The sequence below is a fragment of the Pongo pygmaeus genome, chromosome 12, assembly GCF_028885625.2.
Source record: "Pongo pygmaeus isolate AG05252 chromosome 12, NHGRI_mPonPyg2-v2.0_pri, whole genome shotgun sequence".
Taxonomy (NCBI): Eukaryota; Metazoa; Chordata; class Mammalia; order Primates; family Hominidae; genus Pongo; species Pongo pygmaeus.
In genome coordinates this window covers 83,496,662-83,518,882 of record NC_072385.2, presented here as the reverse complement: position 1 = coordinate 83,518,882, position 22,221 = coordinate 83,496,662, and the positions used below count along the sequence as shown (strand labels likewise).

At 35.5% G+C, this 22,221-nt stretch overlaps 1 protein-coding gene across 33 annotated transcripts in view; it reads right to left on the bottom strand.

Annotated features, from left to right (window-relative positions):
* Nucleotides 1-22,221, bottom strand: part of NRXN1 (neurexin 1) — a 1,133,558-nt gene that overhangs the window by 198,771 nt on the left and 912,566 nt on the right. The gene's annotated exons all lie outside the window — the stretch shown is intronic.

Genomic DNA, 22,221 nt, shown 5'->3' with positions numbered 1-22,221 from the left:
TTTAGTTTCCTCATTTAGTTCATCTTTTTCTAGATCATCCTTTCTGGTTCTGTAATTCTATTTTATTTTCAGTTGCTTTCTCAATTTTCTATATTTTAGTATATTTTAATTCATAATGGTTCAATTTGTGATAATCACTGCTGAGCCACAAATTGAAAATTTAGCCAAAAAAAACCCACAAAAATGGCATTGCTATGACTTTAAAATAGCATACTCTTCCTGTCTTTTTTGAGATCTAAAATTGTTTATCAGTTTGCGGGGTTCTCTTGGGTTTATTGTACTATTAGACACTGACATGTTTTAAAGGATCCTTAAAAAAAAAAAAAAAGAAAAGAAAAAGAAAACAACCAAATCTGGCTTGTTCTGGGATGCTGAGATGTCTTGACAGCAATTACTGCAGTAGAGACTGGTGAATACCCTATTTTCACAGCTGATGTTTTCCTTCAAAATTGCAGCTACCTTCACTTTGGTTGAGGCCAGGGGACTATATTTAGATAGTATAAATGTATCCAGAGAGCAATCTTTCACGTTTATTTGTAGAGTGGGTTTATTTTTATTTATTGATGTCACACAAAATGATGTTTCCTCGGTTTCTGCTGTATATAACGTATCAAAAAATAAAGACGGTCTAGAACACAAAGTAAGAATATATTCTGTGTGATTATATTGACAATGGTTTCGATTTATATGCAATTATACTTCCATAATATTGAAATTGTTAACACAAGTCTATGTTTACTATGTAAGAGGAAAGTTTATTATGCATAATGAAGATGGCATGGGAATAAGGAAGTCTCTTATCCTTCCTGTCAACCTAAGGCCAATGTGTAATGCAAGAAACAAGTAGGACACAGGGAAAAGCAATAGTCATAACCAAGAGAACATCAGCTATCCCTCCCTCCTCACTTAGACATAAAGAATGTTGGCCGGGCGCGGTGGCTCAGGCCTGTAATCCCAGCACTTTGGGAGGCCGAGGCGGGCAGATCACGACGTCAGGAAATCGAGACCATCCTGGCTAATACGGTGAAACCTCGTCTCTACTAAAAATACAAAAAAAATAGCCGGGTGTGGTGGTGGGCGCCTGTAGTCCCAGCTACTTGGGAGGCTGAGGCAGGGGAATGGCGTGAAGCCGGGAGGCGGAGCTTGCAGTGAGCTGAGATCGCGCCACTGCACTCCAGCCTGGGCGACAGAGTGAGATTCCGTCTCAAAAAAAAAAAAAAAAAAAAGAAAAGAAATAAAGAATGTTGAGAAAGCAAAGCATTAGTTTATACAACCTTCAAAATAAAAAATAATTTCAAGTCAAATTCTTTTTCCAACTTTATATGTGGGGTGTGTGTGCGTATGTGCATGCAGATTAATAAGTCCTAGACAATAAAAAATTGATAGCACATAAATGGAGGGGCCAATTCTAGCACTTCTTTTTGTCTTTTTTCTCCATTATTGGATAATAGTGGTTACCAAATATAATTCAACAACAGAACTGATTAAATATTTTACCCCTAAGTTTTAATTTAGACTACACAACATGTATTTCAGTACTTCACATAACTAGTTATAAAATTTTTCCATTGTTCCCCTATTGAAAGTTTAAGAGAATGCCCATAAACTGAGTTTCCTTTTAGAAAAAAATCAGATAATGTCAACATCCTTTGCATCTCATTTCTTTTCCTTCAGACTTATGACTTAATCCTCATTAGTTATAATACTTTATTTTCATCTTTTTGATTTGATTATTTAAAACTTTAAGTTGCAAATGGGTTCATTTTGGAGATGATAAACAGGAAATTTTAAGATTTCTCTTGGCCTGTTATTTTAGATTGTCCCATGATACACCGGGGGCAACTAGTGAAAGAAATGATAATTTGCCAATGACTCTTAAAATACTGAATAGTGAAATAACAAAATTCTTAGAATTGGGAAGTGATCTTAGGCCCAAACTCTCATGTGATACAGAAGCCCTTCTAAAAATATCTCTGACAAAGGGTCACTTAAGTTCAGCTTGAAACATGCCAGTGATGTTATTAGTTCTCAAAGCAGCCTATTCATTATTAAAATCCTTTTGAATTGAAAGTTACTCTCATGGGGCATGATGGTCACCGCTGTAATCCCAGCACTTTTGGAGGTTGAGGCGGGTAGATCACTTGAGGTCAGGAGTTTGAGACTGCCTGGCCAACACGGCGAAACCCCTTCTCTACTAAAAATACAAAAATTAGCAGGGCCTGGTGGTATGCACCTGTAATTCCAGCTACTTTGGAGACTGAAGCAGGAGAATAGCTATAGCCTACGAGGCAGAGGTTGCAGTGAGCCAAGATCGCCCCACTGAATTCCAGCCTGGGTGACAGAGTGAGACTCTGTCTCAAAAAAAAAAAAAAAAAGTTACTCTCATGGGTCTGCACTATGGATCATTTTGGTGTAATCTGCATCCTTTTCCCAAATGACAGCCCTTTGAATATTTAAAAACAGTTATTAGGCCACATTTTCCCCATAGTCAGCCCAAGTTTTCTGCTGGAAAAATCACCTTCCATTCTTTAACTATCAATCCTTAAAGTTTTTATAATCATTCACCTTTCAGCTATCTAGTTTGTTAATAAGCTTAGATGCTAATGGACCTTAGCACAATACACTAACTTCAATGCAACATGTAAGATGGGTACCAAACAGTAAGATATAATATGGGTATTCAACAGTGTAATATGTTTCTTAATTAGGGCACCATTTTTCCATCAAAATTGTCTGAGTTTTTTTTTTTTTCCTTTAATAGCTGCACTCACTAGTTGCTGATCTCAGCTTTTAGCAAACTGAAATTCTCAGACCTTTGCACATTATGCATTAGCTAGATATCTCTCTGTACTTATTCTTGTGGATTTGAAAATGCAATTATAGGACTTTAACCACCCCCTCCAGATCTCCCATCTGTGTTGCCTTTGCTTAAACCTTTTTCTTCATCCAAAATACTCCTACCTCTGCTGTGCAAAACGCTTTATCTTGGGCTTAAACTTCCTTGGGTCCTTATTACCCCTGCTACTGTATCACTATGCTTAATGGAGAAGATGAAATTTACATAGGAGGCAAACAATCCAGGTTTCTCTCTTCATCTATCATCACACCATCTTACTGAAGCTGGTCCCTTCCTTGTTCAGCCTTCTCCGGTAGACAGAAACAAATCCGTGTTACACAAGACTGCTTATTCCGACTTTAGTCTTGATGAGTCCACATTTACTGGCTCAGCGCATTCTCGCTCTCTCTCACTCAAATTATTTTTGGTTTTGCAGGCATCCTTTGAAATACACTTTTAAAATATTTTGAGTTGTGAACTGTTAGAAGGAGATAGGATTCCATGAGGGTGCAAGGGCTGTGTCATGGCTTTGGTATGCAGTGTAAGACGCCGAGTCAAATGTGTCTGGGGGTGTGTCCCAGGCCCATGTGGGGCAAGCCACTGTTTCCTTTACTAAAATGCAGCATAAAATTCCTTGACCTGCCTCAGAGGTCAAGGAAGAATTACATAAGATTAAAAAAAATAGAGTGTTTAAAATAATATCTTTATCAAATTAAGTACTCAATAAATATAATCTATTAATATATTAATTATACTATTCTAGATATAAAATGATCATCAAAAGAAATCAGCAAATGACAAACTCTTTGCTTTTTGGAACACAAGACATCTGGTGCCTATGCCATTTCTGTTGCCAACATTGGAATGTGCCTCCCCTCTCATTGCTCATTATCTCCAAATATCCAAACCCTAGCTTCCCTTTGATGCCAAGTCAAAATGTGACCTCTTCTTCTGAAGCCCTCATTACCCCTAGACTTGACTCCTGCTCAGTGACGATCTTGAAGGTACGGCATTTTTGCAACACATCCTTCAATCCCTATCATCTGGCATAAACCTGGATCACAGTAGGTACTTAATAAATGCCTGTTACATGAATCAATGACTACCTTTCCCCTAGCCATCATTAATTTCTTCCTCTCCTGATTTTGTATATCCTTATTGCACATAAATATTTACCATGCATCATAATTATTTGTGCATATGTCTCTTGTGCCTTGCAGGACTATAAAGCTTTTTGAGTACTCTATGTCAAATTGACCTCTGGCTACCCTACAATTCCTTAACACATACTAGACACTGAAAAATACTTTTGAATGAATTAATATCTGCTTTTCTCTATCGCTACAGTATTTTTTGTCCATGGAAGTTTTGTAATCTGTACCAGGAGAACGATTAACCATAACTTGCCTTTGTAGGAAAAGGATTAACCATAAATTGCCTTTTTCTGAGACATCTGTTCCATAATCTAATGACCAACACTATTTATACAGTTGATCTACCTACAACCCCTTCAACTGTAAAAAGCCTATGGAAAATGTATGTCCAATTCTAGAGGAGGAATATTTTGGCTATCCTTTTGTGACTCCCTTTATCTTTGATGCTCACATATAATCCACCTTAAAAGGCTGTGAGTGAGGCAGAAGGAGGACCACATAACTTACATGAGATCTTGCCTGACACCACTAGATTTGGGCCGTCCTATGGAACTCCTAAGTTTCAGATATTATTATACCGAAATGACTTCTATTGAACTCTAATCATTCAATGGTCAGTTAATTTTTATTGAGTATCTCTATGTACACAGGAGACTATGTGGGATGCTATAGAAGATACAAAACAAACTAAGGGTCTCTTCCCTGTTTGGAAGGTAAGATCTATATATACAAGTATATACACGCCAGTGAAAAGTAACATACAAACTGAACCCTAAAATTACAGATGTAAAAAAATATATACCACAGACTGGGAGAAAATAATTGCAAAAGATATATCTGATAAAGGGCTGTGATCTAGAATAGTTGTGAGATCCACACAAAGAACTCTTGAAACTCAACAAAAAGAAAACAAGATAGATTTAAAAATGAGCAAAATATCTGAAATTACCAAAAGGAGATATACAAATGGCAAATATATACATGAAAGATACATAGCATCATATATCATTAAGGAATTGCAAGTTAAAACTACAGTGATACACCAGTATAAACCTAGTAGAATGGCCAAAACCTGGGACACTGACAACACCAAAGGCTGGTGAGAACGTAGAGCAACAGGAACTCATTCATTGTGAGTGGAAATGCAAAGCAATACAGTTACTTTGGAAGACATTTTAGTAGTTTCTTACTAAATCAAACATACTCTTACTACATGATTCAGCAATTGAACTCCTTGGTATTTAACCAGAAGAGCTGAGAATTTATGTCCACACAATAATCTGTACATGGATGTTTATAGCAGCTTTATTCAAAATTGCCAAAACTTGTAGGCAACCAAGATGTCCTTCGGTAGGTGAATGAATAAATAAACTGTGGTACATCCAAGCAATGGAATATTATTCAGTGCTAAAAAGAAATGGGCTATCAAGCCATGAAAAGGCATGGGGAAGTCTTAAATGCATATTATTATACCATGCTAAAGAAACTAATCTGAGAAGCCTACACACTGTATGATTTCAACTGTGTGACATTCTGGAAAAGGATAAACTATAGAGACATGAAAGGATACATGGTTGCCAGGATCTAGTGGGGAGAGAGGGATGAATAGGTAGAGCACAGAGGATTTTTAGGGCAATGAATGTACTCCATGTGATATTATAATGGTTAGTACTAGTCATTATACATTTGCCAAAACCCACAGAATGAACAACACCAGGAGTGAACCCTAACGTAAACTATGGACTTTGTGTGATAATGATGCGCCAATGTAGGTTCATCGATTATAACAAATTACCACTCTAGTGAGGGATATTGATGGTGAGGAGACTGTGCATGTGTAGGAGCAGAGAATATTTGGAAAATCTTTGTAATTTTGCTCAATTTTTTTTGTGAACCTAAAACTACTCTAAAGAATTAAAACTTACTAAAAAACATATATATGTTATGTATATATATATATATATATATACACACATATATAATAATACGTATTTTATATACCAAAGAAAGCTGATTAAAACTTTGTTTAGAAGTACAGTAGGACCACAGAAGAAACAAATTTCTGGGGGTACTCAGGAGTTTACCTGAGATTAGGTAATACCAACAGGAATCAATGTTTCTTCAGCACAAACTGATTTTGGAATGATCTAAAAAATGTATATGTACTTTCTCATTTAATATCCATAACAAACTAATACAGGAAATACTATTATTATCTCTATTTTGTAAATGAATTGAAACTTATTATGGTGAATAACTTCCTCAAGGTCACAGAACCAGTGAGGGGTATAAGTGAGATACGAACCCAGTCCTGTCCAACTGCACAGCTGAGGTTAACCAATATCCTATACTTCCTGTCTTGGGAAAAGAAAAAAAATAAAAATTCAGTTGGACAAAAGCAACAGAAAGAGAATTCCAGGTGGGAGAAGTCTGATTAACTTCTGGAAACTTTGCAATCTATGACAGTTTTATGCTTCACTTATTTTTATTTAATATTTCTTCAACACTACTAGTCTATCTCCAATGTGAACAGAGGCAACAGTCTTTCTGTTACATAAGAATTACGTACATATGTATGTTTATATGCAATTTATAAGCAGTCTGTCTTTTTAAGAAGACTTATTAAGGAGAAGTAATTTTTCACAGGATCAGTCTTGGGGCTAAGCAATTATATTTGCTATCTTTTTAATACTAGTAGTCATATTTCTTGCCTAATTGATTATGGAACCTTTCTAAATATGTCTGAAGACATAGATTGAAATTCTCCTAAGGCTCAACCTCTTTTTTTAATTGTGACTAACAATTTTTAATACAAGGCAAACGGCAAACGCATGGCACGCTGAAGGAGTAATTTCTTGCACCTATAGCCGGCGTGTTTTTAAAGAGCTATGCAATTTTTGTTGATCTTCCACTGGCTTGTCTACAGCAATTGAAGTTTATCAGAAAGATTTATGACATGGTATTGCAGGCCCTAATAAATGACTTTGGGAAGCTGGGGAAACTCACTAAAGTTAAAGTTATTATCTGAACCTCCTAGGGCTAATTAGAGATACAACCTGAAGTGTTAAGTCAGCAGTAAGAAACACAACACCTTATCAATTAAAGCCTCTGTCTAGGCTTGGAGAAGAGGCGGGGAAAGGAAAAGATATGCAATGAAAATAAATCATATGTTTAAACACCAGAGCCAAAAATTAGTCCTCAAAAGCATTTCCTGAACTCTCTGGGAATGTCGATGGGGTCAGCTCTCTGCTTAAAAAGGGACCCTTCCAAGGGATTCTCAAAGTAAGTTACCAAAGTTGCTTTGCATATCTATAACAGGAACATCTGAATATATACAGATGTGGAGGTTCCAGAAAGCAAGAAAAAGCTCTACCTCTTCCCCACATCTCTTCTTCTGAGGAATAGGCAAAATCTTCCTTCCCCAACCCAGCTCTTTGACACCGTCAATTTAAAATATTTTCAGGCAAATCAAGTTAACATTTAAAAAACAAACAAACAAACAAACAAAACTTGCAGTATGAATGAGGTAACCCCTCCTCAAATACTGGACTTTAACTACTGCCATTGAAAACAGGGTGGTTTTTCTTAAGTATTTCTGACCTGATGCTGCCCTTTTCCTGAGATGCAACCAACTAAAAATGACTTAAAAATCCCTGCACCTTCCTGGTATTAATGAAAAGAGGTAGTGGGATGTTACAGGGAGCTAACTTTTTTCATGGTTTTCTTAACTGAGTTACAAAAATAACAGAAAATTGCCTCTGTGCACATGTGTTTAATGTATCTACGCATGAAAAGCCTTGGGGATAAAGGGAGAAGTAGATATTTTCAGAATGTTTGATTATGATTGTTTTTATCAGAATCTGTTTAGACAAGAAAATCAGAACTGAAAGTAGACATATGTTAAAACATTTTCAGCCCATATCCTTCTGCTTTCATGTTGAAAATTGAGGGCCATAAAATAATAAATATGTATTAGATTTATTGAGTTCCTTTTAGTCAGCAAGATCCCCAAAGTGTTGTGCAAAATAACAGCAATTTTTGAATTAGAAAATTATTACATGTTCCCATGAAGATTATTTAACCCAGAGATAAGGAGAATGGGTAATAAAGAGACCTGAGAGGGATTTTCCACACCCTTCTCGTCAATCCATAATTTAAATACAGTCATAAACTGTGAGTAAGCAATATAAGCATTTGTGTGCAGCATATATTTGAGCCTGAAAGGTAGAAGGCAGTGTTTAAAAATATGTTTTTAATAAAGCCTATAATACAGAATAGACAAACACCAAGGTAAAGATGGATTGCAAAAGCAAGTATTAAATGAATATACCTTCTTGCAAAAATCATTTCTTGTTATGTGCCACAAAAAAGAACAATCTTCTTTAGATAGTATTTTAAGCAATTGACTAGTGTGTATGTCTTTACACAGCCACAGAAGAGTTTCAATGAGTACTTCTCACCGATTCAGTGAGCCAAATCATAAAGCCTCAGGCTGTCAGAAAAAAAAAAAAAAAAAAAGAACTGTAAATTTTGACAAGAATGTGACAAAAATATGTAAGATAGATTCACCAGCATTTCTAGAGTGAAAAATTACTAGAATTGGCCCACGGCCTCTGTTGCTGAAAAATTTAATGTAATTACTTTTTTATGATATTGTCTAGACTCTCCAGCATTGGCAGAATTTTTGTTCTAAGTTTATGCTGGAAATAAATTAAATAAAGACCTAGGTTTTCTTCCTTCTATTGTAAGAACTATGTCCTCTTCAAGATGAATGTGATTATGGTTTAGCAAATGAATGTGAAGGTAAAGTGTTTAGGAGAAAACGCAAAAGTAAGATCTTAATGTTGTACTTAACAGAATGTGTCCCTTAGTGAGAATACTAAAAAGCAGGATTATAAGGAAGAAATTCTCCAACGTAAAACAGCTTGCATGTCTTCTGGGAATCTTGTTAAAATATAGAATCTGATTCAGTAGATCTGGAGAGGGCCTAAGAGTCTGCATTCCTCACAAGCTCCCAGGTGATGCTGATAACTGCCAGTTTGCACGTAACATCTTAAGAAGCAAGGTTATAATGTATGGGGAAGATTCATGGATAGGGTCAGTCTTTTAAAAATCTTTAAATAATTTGAATGTAAATTATATGAGGTTTCTCTGTCTCCTGGTTCCTAAAATCATTGGCTGGTCATGATGAGTGTTTTCTTTCTTTTTTTCTTTAGACAAAATTGGAATAGCAGTTTGACTATGACATTCTAATTGGTGTGTGTTTCAACTAGAGGAAGATTATAACAAAAGAGTATTTCTCCAAAATAAAATTTTCCTTTATTTTGCTTTTGTAAGTAGCTCAACAAAAAAGAGAGTGTGGCTCTGTGTTTGATTTTACTTCCTTCCTTTAAATTCAAAAGCAGGCACTATAAATAGCTTTAAAAACTATAGTAATGAACTACTGCAGTACTAGGCTCAAGAAATCTGGGGCGTTCCTATGGACTTAGTGGCTATTGAGGCAGCAGACTTTCAGAGTTAGCTTCCATCAGCTGTGGACTGGACAGTGACATAATCTAGGACAGATGTCAATTTTAGCCTTCTTCTAACATAAGTCTGGAATACATTTTAATTCACCAGCAGGAAGCATTTTGTTGCATGTAAGTTAGAGTTTAAAGCCAGATTTATTTTTGTTTGGGAAAAATTCTGTGCATCTCAAAAGGCACAATACCTGCGTGTTAACATGTCTTTTTTTTTTTTTTTTTTTTTTTTCCAGTTGGTATTACAGAATTCCTGATAAAGCTTTACATTTACATCGGCCAGTAGACTAGAACAGATTCCTCACGTCTCTGTAAGAGCTTTGTGCTGCTCACTTGATCCAAGTTAAAATCTCTCCACATCAGAAAATGTTCGCAACCTACTCATCTGACAAAGGGCTAATATCCAGAATCTACAATGAACTCAAACAAATTTACAAGAATATAACAAACAACCCCAACAAAAAGTGGGCAAAGGATATGAACAGACACTTCTCAAAAGAAGACATTTATGCAACCAAAAGACACATGAAAAAATGCTCATCATCACTGGCCATCAGAGAAATGCAAATCAAAACCACAATGAGATACCATCTCACACCAGTTAGAATGGCAATCATTAAAGCGTCAGGAAACAACAGGTGCTGCAGAGGATGTGGAGAAACAGGAACACTTTTACACTGTTGGTGGGACTGTAAACTAGTTCAACCATTGTGGAAGTCAGTGTGGCGATTCCTCAGGGATCTAGAACTAGAAATACCATTTGACCCAGCCATCCCATTACTGGGTATATACCCAAAGGACAATAAATCATGCTGCTATAAAGACACATGCACATGTATGTTGATTGCGGCACTATTCACAATAGCAAAGACTTGGAACCAACCCAAATGATAGACTGGATTAAGAAAATGTGGCACATATACACCATGGAATACTATGCAGCCATAAAAAATGATGAGTTCATGTCCTTTGTAGGGACATGGATGAAATTGGAAATCATCATTCTCAGTAAACTATCGCAAGGACAAAAAACCAAACACTGCATGTTCTCATTCATAGATGGGAATTGAACGATGGGAACACATGGACACAGGAAGGGGAACATCACACTCTGGGGACTGTTGTGGGGTGGGGGGAGTGGGGAGGGATAGCATTAGGAGATATACCTAATGCTAAATGACGAGTTAATGGGTGCATCACACCAGCATGGCACATGTATACATATGTAACAAACCTGCATGTTGTGCACATGTACCCTAAAACTTAAAGTATAATAATAATAATAAAAAATAATAACATACAGCATAAGGACTATAAAAAAAATCTCTCCACATCTTAATTTGAAAATGAACATACAGGAATTTAATCCTGATATAGCCACTGCATCAACTTTTGTCTAGTTCACGCTTTGCCAGAATGTCTAACCATTATGTGTCTTTATCTTTTGGAAGGCTAGGTATATTGAAAATCTTTTAAAAATAATTTTAAGAAAAGAATGTAAACAATAGAAATTTATTCACTTTCTTATGGGACACATTTCCTGCTAAATGCTCCCCAGAAAGTAAACACCTTAGGGTCTTTTTTATTTGGAAAATGTAGGGAGATATGTAAGTGTGGATATAGATTCTTCTAAAAAGTCCTAAAAGAAATAAAATTGCAAGTTTTCCGTTGTCTTTCATCAGCGCTTTCTTTGTCATGTCTAAAGCCCCATGGCAGGGATTAAGGAGATGCAAAACCTCACTGTAAACAGGGAAGGGTTGAAAGAAAAGGTTCATTAAAAAAGAAAAAAAAAACTATCATTTGAATGTAATATGTGAAAAATGTTTCTTCCAGGTTGAGTGAAAAATATAGTAAAAAAGTGTAATCCTAGCTCAAGAGATTTTGTTTTAAAATCCTAATTCTGCTAACAAGGCAAAAGGAACTTAAAGATACAGACGTATATAAAGCCTCCTGGTTCACCCAACAGTCTTGGAAACTGCCACACCTAAACTATCTGTTTTAGTGTCATTCTCCTATATTTACTCCAGTCATTTTTATATTTCAGTTTTGCTCTTAATATTTTTTTCCAATATTATTCAAGAAGAAGGATACCAAAAAAAGCATTCCCATAAGTATTGTAAAAAGTCTCTCTCATGGGTTTGTTTTTAGAAAAATGTTCAGCCATGTTTTGGGTTCAGTGGAAGAAGGAGCCTGTGATAGTTTTAACATGTGTACCCAATTAGTTGTTCTGGACTTCAGCAAATGTTCTGCTTGGAGCAGCTGTTAACAGATTCTTGCTCTATTGTTAATCAAAAAACCAATAATAAAGAGGCAAATTAAAAGGCAATTTAATATTATACTTGTAATTCTTCACTTTGTTTCTCATATAAGTGCAATCTCAGTTCAATGCAATGCTTTCAAAGAAAATATATATAAGGTAGAGGAAAATATCAATATAAAATTAAAATTTCAAAAAAGGTACTATATACACCTTTATAAAATATGATTAGGGAACTCCGAAAAATGGTCAAGGACTGAGTTCCAAATACGTACGTGTATGTACACACACCAACATGCACACGTGCATACACACATAAATGAATGCATATATTCTCAGGCAAAAAGTAGACCTTGGGCCCAGAAACAAGACATTCGCAAAGTATTGCTCAGAATACTATTTATAGTTTATTTTTAGGGATAAACACCTTAATGCAACTTCATCTTCAAAACTTCTTAAAAATAATTACTTTTCAAAATAGGCAATGTGCTATGTAATGGAGACGCATCTATCTACAACAGGAAATGAAAGTACAAACATCCATTCCCACAGTCTTAGATTGTTGTTTAAATATAGATGTATATTTCATTAAAATATATAAATGAAGTCATCGACCTTTACTGATTTGATAATAGTACTTAGTCTCTATTTATTAAACGTTGTCATCTTTCTGGAATTTACTGTAATAGATACAGGTTAAGTTATTAAAAATTAATCTTTTCACATATTATTAAACAAAACCTCTCACTTATTGTATCCTTACTGCGGCAACCACTGATGCCACAAAAGTTATATTTCCACTAAAGCATTTTAAGGGAATTTTGAGTAAGTCACTGATCATTTGATGAGATCTGTTGACTAAATGTGGCTTTAATTGCTTGAACTTGGAGTGTGATACTAACAGGATTTATAATTCACTAAGCACTTACAATATGCCAGACAATGTTTTAAGCACTTTAGTTATCTCGTCTCTTTTTTGTTTTTTTTTTTTGAGACCGAGTCCTACTCTGTCACCCAGGCTGGAGTGCAGTGGCGGGATGTCAGCTCACTGCAACCTCTACCTCCGGGTTCAAGCGATTCTCCTGCCTCAGCGTCCCAAGTAGCTGGGATTAGAGGTGTGCCACAAGCCCGGCTAATTTTTTGTATTTTTAGTGGAGACCGGGTTTCGCCATGTCGGCCAGGCTGGTCTCGAACTCCTGACCTCAAGATCCGCCTGCCTCGGCCTCCCAAAGTGCTGGGATTACAGGCATGAGCCACTGCCCACTGTGCCCAGCCTTATCTCACCTCATTTAATCCTTACAATTACTTTAAAAAGTAGGTAGCATAATAAACTCCATTTTACATATGATAAAACTAAGGCACAAAGAACAAAGATCACACAGCTAGTCAGTGGTAGAACTCTGTAATCTGTGGGTTCCACATCTGCCAGAGGATGTATGTAAGTGATGTGCAAACACTACTCCATTTTATATAAGGGACTTAAACATCAACACTATGGATTTTGTTGTGTGTCTGTGTGTGGGGGAATGTTTCTGAAACCAATCCTTGGAGGAACAACTGTACCTTATACACTACACTGAAGGCTCACAATAAAAGTCTTTCAACCAGGAGAACATAGAGTAAGACACAAAACTGTGGGATATAGACTATGACTCTTTTCATTAGTATGGAAGAAAACATTCTAGTACTTTGTTATTAAGGATTAGCGAGATTGAATCATTGAAGTACTTACAGCAAATCTAAAGTAAACCATACAAAATAGAACTTTCCTCAAGATTACTAGAGGTCAGTAAAGCTATGGGTTATTTACAGTGTAATATGAAACAGCATACAACCGCAAGGGAGAAGGACATACTAAATAAACAAAACCTGCAAAGGCAATTTTCTTCAGAGAATCTCCTCATGTACAAAAATATATTTCAAGAGGAAGTAGTATAGTTACTGCGTTTTCATAAAAAGTCTGTTTGGTGATAACATATGCTGAACACAACTAAAGGCAGTCCTTCAAGTCTAGGCAGCCAAGCTGCAGTACAGCAGACACACTTGCTGTTTAAATATCCCTTCAAAAAAAAAAAAATTCCGTTTGTTTACCAAAATCTATTCACACTTGTTGAAAAGCATCTTTCTTCACTTATCTGAATGTGACAATGAATCAAAAGTACCTTCTCTTCTGTTACCAGAGGTGATAATGGAGAAACCGAGACCCTCACCAGAGGCTGAAAGATGTCTTTTCAGTGCTCTTGAAAGTAAAGGCTAATTTTTCCAAACAAAAATTTCTCCCTGAGGAGCTGTATTAATGAGGTCCAAAGTAATGCTTAACACTTGACTACTCTAATTAACTCAAGCTGCCTGGCCAGAAGCCCTCTTTCCCGTGGCCTATATGGGAGGGATCACACAAAGTGCATGGTAACCCCATCCCCACTTGCTGTTTTCACAAAACATGGGGCTTTGTTCTTTGTTTGGCAGTTGTGAAGACATTTCAATCTCATCTGACATCACCTCCTCAAATGGAAGAAGTGTGCACAGAAACACCTAGCAGCAGGCTGCTTGTCTCAGTGTGTTCCATAACCCTTGCTAGGACAAAGACGCATTTCCAGCTCCCAGAGGTAGCATCCATTAACACATGCTCCCTGAGAAATCTGACTTTTCTTTTCAAAAATGGGAACAAGTTTATTCTTGCTATACTTTTTTCCAACTGCTCCAAATACACAGTAAATTATCAAGTAATCAGGCCTAGTTATGTGATTCCCAGCTTTCAATGCAGGTATATTAGAGGAATTCATTTATTCACTGATTTGTCTAGCACATCTATTGAAAACCTTCTACATGGTAGATACAAGGCTAAATTGCTTTCATTGAATCTTTCCTAAGCAACAGAGCCCAGAAAAATCTGTCTTCTCTCTGTTTGCTAGAGTGATAGATACTAAAGTATCTATAATACTCAATTTATTAGTAGTAAATTTAAAATGTAATTACATTTATTTCAACTTACATTTACCGATGAGTACCTTCGATATGCCAGGCACTTTTCTAAATGCCAGGGATACAGTAGTGAAACAAACAGACAAAAACCTCTGCCCTCCTGTAGCTTTAATTCCACAATGGAGGAACAGAAAATAACTTCAATAAGTGAATGAAATATATAATGTGAGAGAGAGGTAAAAGAAGTGAGCAGGTGGCACTGAAAGAGTGGCTAGAGAAAGCCTCACTAGAAAGGTGAACTTGTAAAGATGAAAGGAGGTAGGGAAATATGTTAGTGTCTGGGAAAAAAGCATTGAGGGCAAGGAAAGACTACACAGAAAGGCTTGGAGGTGAAAGCAAACATGGTAGTTGGTTGGAGGAAACGGGTCATGTGGTTGGAGGAAAGTAAATAAGGGTTAAAGTGTGCGAGGGGTGCAGTCAATGGAAAACTTTTGGATTTTACTCTGGGCAAGATAAGTACTCATTAGAAGGTTTTCAACAGATAATTGACACAGTCTGATTTAGGGTTTTAAAAAGCTCATTCTCAGAGTCTTTGGGAATAGCTTGAAAAGAGTCTGAAACATGAGTTCAGAGAACTAGTAGACTATTGAAATACTACGAAGTGATTAAATTTTATTGAATTTTAATTATAATCAAGTCACATTAAGGCAGAGGCAATGAGATTTACTGATAGATTGGATGTGAGGTGCAGGATAAAGGAACTGCACCTTGAATTCAAGAAGATTTCAAGGTTTTTGGAAAAGGCAACAGGCAGTATGAATTGCTATCCTTGATGGATATTGTGGAAGGAGTAAATTTTGAAAGGAATATCAGATTAATTGTTGACAACCAAAATTTGTATAAAATCAGGTAATAAAAAGGGGATATGAGTTTAGAATATAAAAGTAAAATTTGAGCGTATCACATACAGCTGGTATTAAAAGCCGTGAGAGAGAATGGGATCTCCAGGGGAGTGGATATAAACAGAAAAAAGAAGAGGCCCAGACCTGAGCTCTCAGGGTGCTGAGGAAGAACCAGAGAAGGAGACCAAGGAGAAAGAACAGAATAAACAGAAGAAAACCCAGGAAAGTGTATAGCTCTAGAAATCAAGTGAACAAGTGTTTTGCTGAGGAGGGAATGATCAACGATGTAAAATGCTGCTTGTAGTCCATGAATATGAAGACTGAGAATTGACATTGATGGTTACTCTTCACCTTAATAAGAATATTGAATACATTATTTACCTAACTAAATTCTAGACTCCTGGTAGTCAGGACTTGTCTTAAGCAGGGAATTGAAACTGAGTCAAATTAGAAAGTTATTTTATACTTAAGTTGTCTAGAACTCTGAACTTCATTTTTCATATCACATGATATTTCAATATAGATTCTAGTGGCTTCTCAAGAAAGCCTACTTCTTCCCATTGTTAATACGTAGAACCAGACCAAAATAATAGAACCATAAAATGTTAAAGTATCCAGTTTGCTGATTATTACAAATGCATACATTTGTATCCACCATAGCAGCAAGATATAAAATATTTCCATCACCCCAAAAAGTTCCATTGTGCCCTGCTGTGCTCAGTTCCCTTCCTCCACCCCAACCCCTGACAATCATTCATCAGACTTAGCTCCCTGCAATTTTGACTTTTCTAGAATGCCTTAGAAGTAAAATCATTTAAGAATTTAACTTTTACACTATTATTTAAAAATAATTTCATCAGTAAATATATACCAACCATAAATTAAATGTTTAAAATATATCTTTTCTTCTCACTACCACATCTTCAGTCTTAAAATGGTCCTCAGAGATCCCAGTTCCTCCTGCTGTGACCTTAGCATCTAGAAGTTCTTTAGCCCCTTTGAGTTTATAAATACATTGATTTATAATTCATCATACATTTATTAATAATTATTTCAAGGAATAGTCAGAACTCATTTGCATATGCATACAAACATAGATATGTATGTATGTAATATGTATACAAACATATATATGTACATACATGAGTAACAACAGAAAATGAGTTCTGACTACTCCTTGAAATAGTAAATTATTTATTTATTATTTTGGAACTGTCTCTAATCCTTTATATTCTGAACACTGAGCACAATACCAGTAACTGTAATGGTCCTATAATCAATCATTGATCTGTAGAAAATGTTGCAGCTACATTACCTATGAAATCACAATGTTAGTTCTCAGTAGTCCTAAATTTCAGAAGTAGCATTTGAATGTAAAAATTGGTACATTTGAATATAATCTACATAATCTTTGTCGTTGTTGTTGTTGTTTTAATTCAAAGTCTCTTAGTAACACAGAAGTGTATTTCCAGAGTTTTCCCTCTTATGTGCCTTTAAGCATATAAGATTACACATCTGGCTTTGTACCAAAAACAGGGCCCAACAGGATATGAAATCCTGGGGATAACAGCAACCTAGCTATTTCTTTTTCAAGAATTTTTTTCAAACTGAGCCAGAAACTGAAAAGACAGATGAAACTGGGACAACCCAGTGACAAGAAAGCAAAGATAAATGATGTCTCCTTCCATAAAAACATTAAAATCTTGGCTTTAATATTAATATTTTTGGTTACAGTTAAGCTTTAAAGTTAATGAAATTCTCATTTGTATGCTGATCTTGGGACATGAATACCAAGTTGTAGATGGGGTAGAAATTAGCAATAAAGAAAATTAAGGAAAAGAAAGTGAAAAATTCCCATAGAGTTTAACATGCATACACATATGCTCACACTCATATGTGGGTAATATGAGAGAACCTGGATATTTTTTGGAGGTTGCCTTTTTGCAGGAGTTGAAACTATTCATCATTTTGCTGCACTTTCCTGTGGTATAACCTAACTAAGATTTTTAGCAAAACGTAGTTTTTGTTTTTGGAAAATTATGAGTAACTTACACGTGATCTGTTTACTCCATTAGGAAATATGCTGTTTTATTCAATGGATCATAGGAACAGAACGCAGCAGAACAATAGCAGAAAAGAAAAAATTACAGTCTTAGAAATAAAAACATATTTCATCCATTTTGGCACCAAGACTGAATTAAAATGCTGCCACCAGGCAGGATTTTAAACATATGCCCTTTTCGGCATACAATTTTAATACAGAAATTGACATATTAGGCATGCAGCACATATTAGAACATTGCTCTTTCTGCTGCAGGTGTGTTTGACTGACCCTGAATAAATGTCAAGAAAAACACCTTTCCTATCTTTTTTTTCTGGCTATAATTCACCTTCTCTTAATATTTAACTATTGCTCCATCATTATAACAGGCACTCTGTTTAAGTCGTGGGTACAGGTAAAATTCAGCAGATAAAAAATAATCATATTGGAATATACTAAATGTAATGGAGATTTTTGGTTGAGAAAAACAATTGGTACTGCTAATATAACTGATATAGTCATCATATTTCCTATAGATTCACAAAAAAAACAATTTTTAAAAAGCAAGTAAGATATAATAGAAGCAAAAATAGGAGGTGAATAATTTTCTGTCTTTGGAATCAGTGTACTTTATTATTAGACATTCATTCTAAGCCTACATCAGAAAATACTTGAAGCAAATAAATAGAGAACAGTTTTTTCTTTTTTCGTCCCTTTCCTTCAAGAGAACATCTCATTAACATTAATAGAAACTGTGCCCAGAAAAAGCCATTAACATGAATGGAAACTATGCATAGAAAAACCCCTAGATTAGTTTTTGGTCTTTTAGGGAGCTTATGCATTGCTGCCTGTCCCAAAAAGAAAGGATGGGAAGACAGTAATCACATTTTTGCCCCATCTTTTAAAATTATATATTTCATTAAATTATATTTAATAAATCCTGAGTTGGAAACAGCACAAGGAAACTCAGGCTGCAATAATATTTACTCTCCCAATAAACCTGGAGCTTTCACAAACAATGTGTCTTACTGAAAGTCACTGAACAAGTTATATGACCATGATTCTCATGAGCATCCTCTTTGTGCTTGCAATTAGGCTGCCTGCCAGGAGTTGAAATGATTAGCAGTAAATATAAATTTAATAGCTTGGCTTTGCAGTTCCCCAGTCACTCTTGGTGCCTCCATTCACTAGGGAGATAATGTGAATCAGACCCTATGAACTAAACATATGACAATAGTTGAATCTGAATTAAATATGAGGGAATCTTAAAAGGGCAAGGTAAAATAAAAAGAAAAATTAAAATATGTTCTCTATTTAATAGCCACTTTACATTTACACCAAAACACTGCACTATTTTTTATAAATATGAGCCAAACTCAAAGTATTAGTACATAAATCATATATAATCTAAAATTTTTAAAAACCTGATAAAAAGAATGCTTGAAAAAGTATAGGTTTTCTTCTTTTGTCACTTGAAATAGAATTGTGAAAAATATTTACATTTCAAATATCATTTTGCTTAGCTGTTAGAGTTCCTTAGAGTTCGGTTTTCTGAAATTTACCAATACTTTCTCATCCTCTTTCACATCATCATCAGGGCTCCACAGGAAACTGGCAATAGGTATCAATTTAATGTGCCTTCTTTACTAGGTGCCTTACTATATGTCTTATCACTTATCTCTCAATATAGGAGACACAAAACTAAAAGACAGCAATGCACAGGAAGTCTTGTGGCTATGCTGTAGAATGATGATGAAGTATATAAAATATGGAAAGTCTTTATGCTTTGTTTTTGTTCTCATCAGAAATAGGCCCTAAGTCTTAAATTGTGATAAAATACTCCTTCATATTTTCTTTCAGGTACAATAAAGGTCAGATAAAGTAAGAAGCAAAAGAAAAAGAGTCAGGGAAGAGAAGAACAGTTTTCAGCTTAGCCTGATGGCAAAGGGCTTTTAAACACTTCTCAAGGAACATTAAGCAAAAATGAGCCTACTGAAAACAACTTTCCTTGATTTTACTCCCCAGTTACTTTCATTCTTCTCTGTAACTTCCCTTATCTTTTCATCATAGATGTCTTCCTTCATCACTATTCAATATTTAAAACAGCTGAAAGATTGGTTACTGGGTAAGAAAAAAAGATACGATAGCTACCAGGTTGAGCAGAGATATCTTTGAGCTCTACCATGATAGCTGAGATGTTTGTCCTGCTCAACACTGCCTGGCACATGGTAGGAGCTACAGGTGAAAAGATATCTCTGAGAAGATATGAGTTTGTTGGTACTAGGGCAAAGCATGGAGGAAAAAAGAGATGGAGAAAGACCATGAGTCATAATGACATCTTTCATCCCTTTGAACCAACTTTTCTTGAGTCCACAGTATTATATGCTCTGATGCTTTAGCCAGTTAAGTTAAATCCATCCTTGTGCATTTTAAAGTATTCGAACTAAAACAATATCATCAGGAAACATGTGAGTAAAAGTAGGGCCACCTCATTACCTTTTGGCAATAAAAGGCAGAGTTTAAGTTATAAATATTTACAGAAATATATACACCAATGGATTTCCAAGAAAATGAATGATATGCCACTTAGGAAAATAAAACGGATTTCACGGTATAAAATTAATCTCACTGGAATTGCTGAATACACATCTGATGCTCAAAAAGAATACGCCAAGAAAATATAAATTGTTTAAATATAAAAAGAGTCTTAATAAGCAAGATGTTAAAAAATAAATAAGTGACAGGGGGTGCAGTGACTGAAGCCTGCAATTCCAGCACTTCGGGGGGCTGAGGCGGGCGGATCGCCTGAGACCAGGAGTTTGAGACCAGCCTGGCCAACATGGCGAAACCACATCTCTACTAAAACTACAAAAATTAACCAGGCATGTTGGTGGGCGCCTGTAATCCCAGCTACTCAGGGGGCCGAGGCAGGAGAATCACTTGAACCCGGGAGGTGGAGATTGCAGTGAGCCGAGATCACACCACTGCACTCCATCATGAGCGACAAGAGTGAGACTCCATCTCAATAAATAAATAAATAAATAAATAAATAAATAAATAAACAAAGTTATGATGAACAACAAATCAAACGGAAGCAAACTGATCCTCAAGGTGGTAAAACTCAAAAAAAACCCTATGATTTTGATTTTGCTGATCTCTTAGCTGATGCCACAGAAAGTCAAACACAAACAAACGAGAAATTATCCTATCTGAATACATCAGTTTTATGACATTTATGTAACTACTAAAGCATTTTTTTTGAAGTATAACTGATGCAAAACTGGAGGAACACAAAGTCAGCTTTCTTTGATCAAAGCTCCTGTAACTTCTGCTTAAAATAATAATTGGATATAGTTCGGACTACTCCACATACATTCTTTCACTGAAATTGGACATAATTTAGTGAAGCAAGATGCTGAGAAGTCTACTGCCTTGGCAGACTTCCACTGAAATATGTTTAAAAGCATAGTTTTTCTCCACATGGAAAATAAATTGTAGAAAATTAAATGTGAGTTTATATAGGATTACTTTTTTTAATAAAATAATTATCAGATATGCAAAAAGGGAGGAGAATTAGCAAGTTAAAGAAAATTTTATTTTGCTTGAACAATAACTAAGTTTCATAAACAATGCTCCATGTGTCCTAATATAAAAACAAAACTATTCATTTTAATGTACAGGGCTATGAAATGGAATTTGGAAATTATGTTGCTAGACCAATTTGGTTCCTTTAAAAAAGGCAATCTTTACAGACGCCCAGCAAAAAGAAAGGAGGGCCTATTTAGAGCCGTGTTAGAATCATGTACTGTCCAGGTATTAAGAAAGCCACTTTGGCCACTCCAAAAAACAACAATAAAATTATTTACTTTAATGCAAGGCAGAAAGTCTCCACATTAAATTTTTGAATTTTTACTTGAATTGACTCCAAAACAAATCAAACTGAATTATAGTCGAAAGTTAAGTGAAGCTAAATATAATTTATATTTTCTATATCCTATTCCATAACATATATTTTCTATGTAATACTCCAAACTATAAATGCCAGACACTATGATCAGCACATAGGTTATCTCATTTTTTCTTCCATAACGACTATATAAGCAGGTTATTATTCCCATTTTACAGATAAGAAAACTTAGAGACTGTAATTAAGTTTTCAAAGGACTCACACAGTTTTGTCACTTCTTTCCACTGATGTCCTCCCTAGTCTTGTTCTGATGTGTGCAGGAGTACAGATTTCTATTTTTCCATCTGGAGGAATTTCTTAGTGGCACACTCCCTTTAATCTGTGTAGAGAGCTCAAAATTTCCCTCAATTCTCTTGATCCACTCCAAAATAAGGATGTTCTGAAGATGGTCACAGACAAACAAGCAGGAGGCAGCTTTTAGTAGAAGGAGCAATAATGTCCTTCTTAGGCATCCTCTTCTCAGAAGGAATCAACATGCAGCCCATAAAAAACAGAACCCCCATCTCCATGGCTGCTTCCCAGAGTTCAGAGAACCAATCCACCTCCTCAAGTACAAGAGCAGCAAAAGAATTGGGATTAAAATCTTAACTAGAAATTAAGGAGGTATCCTCTACTTAAGTAGA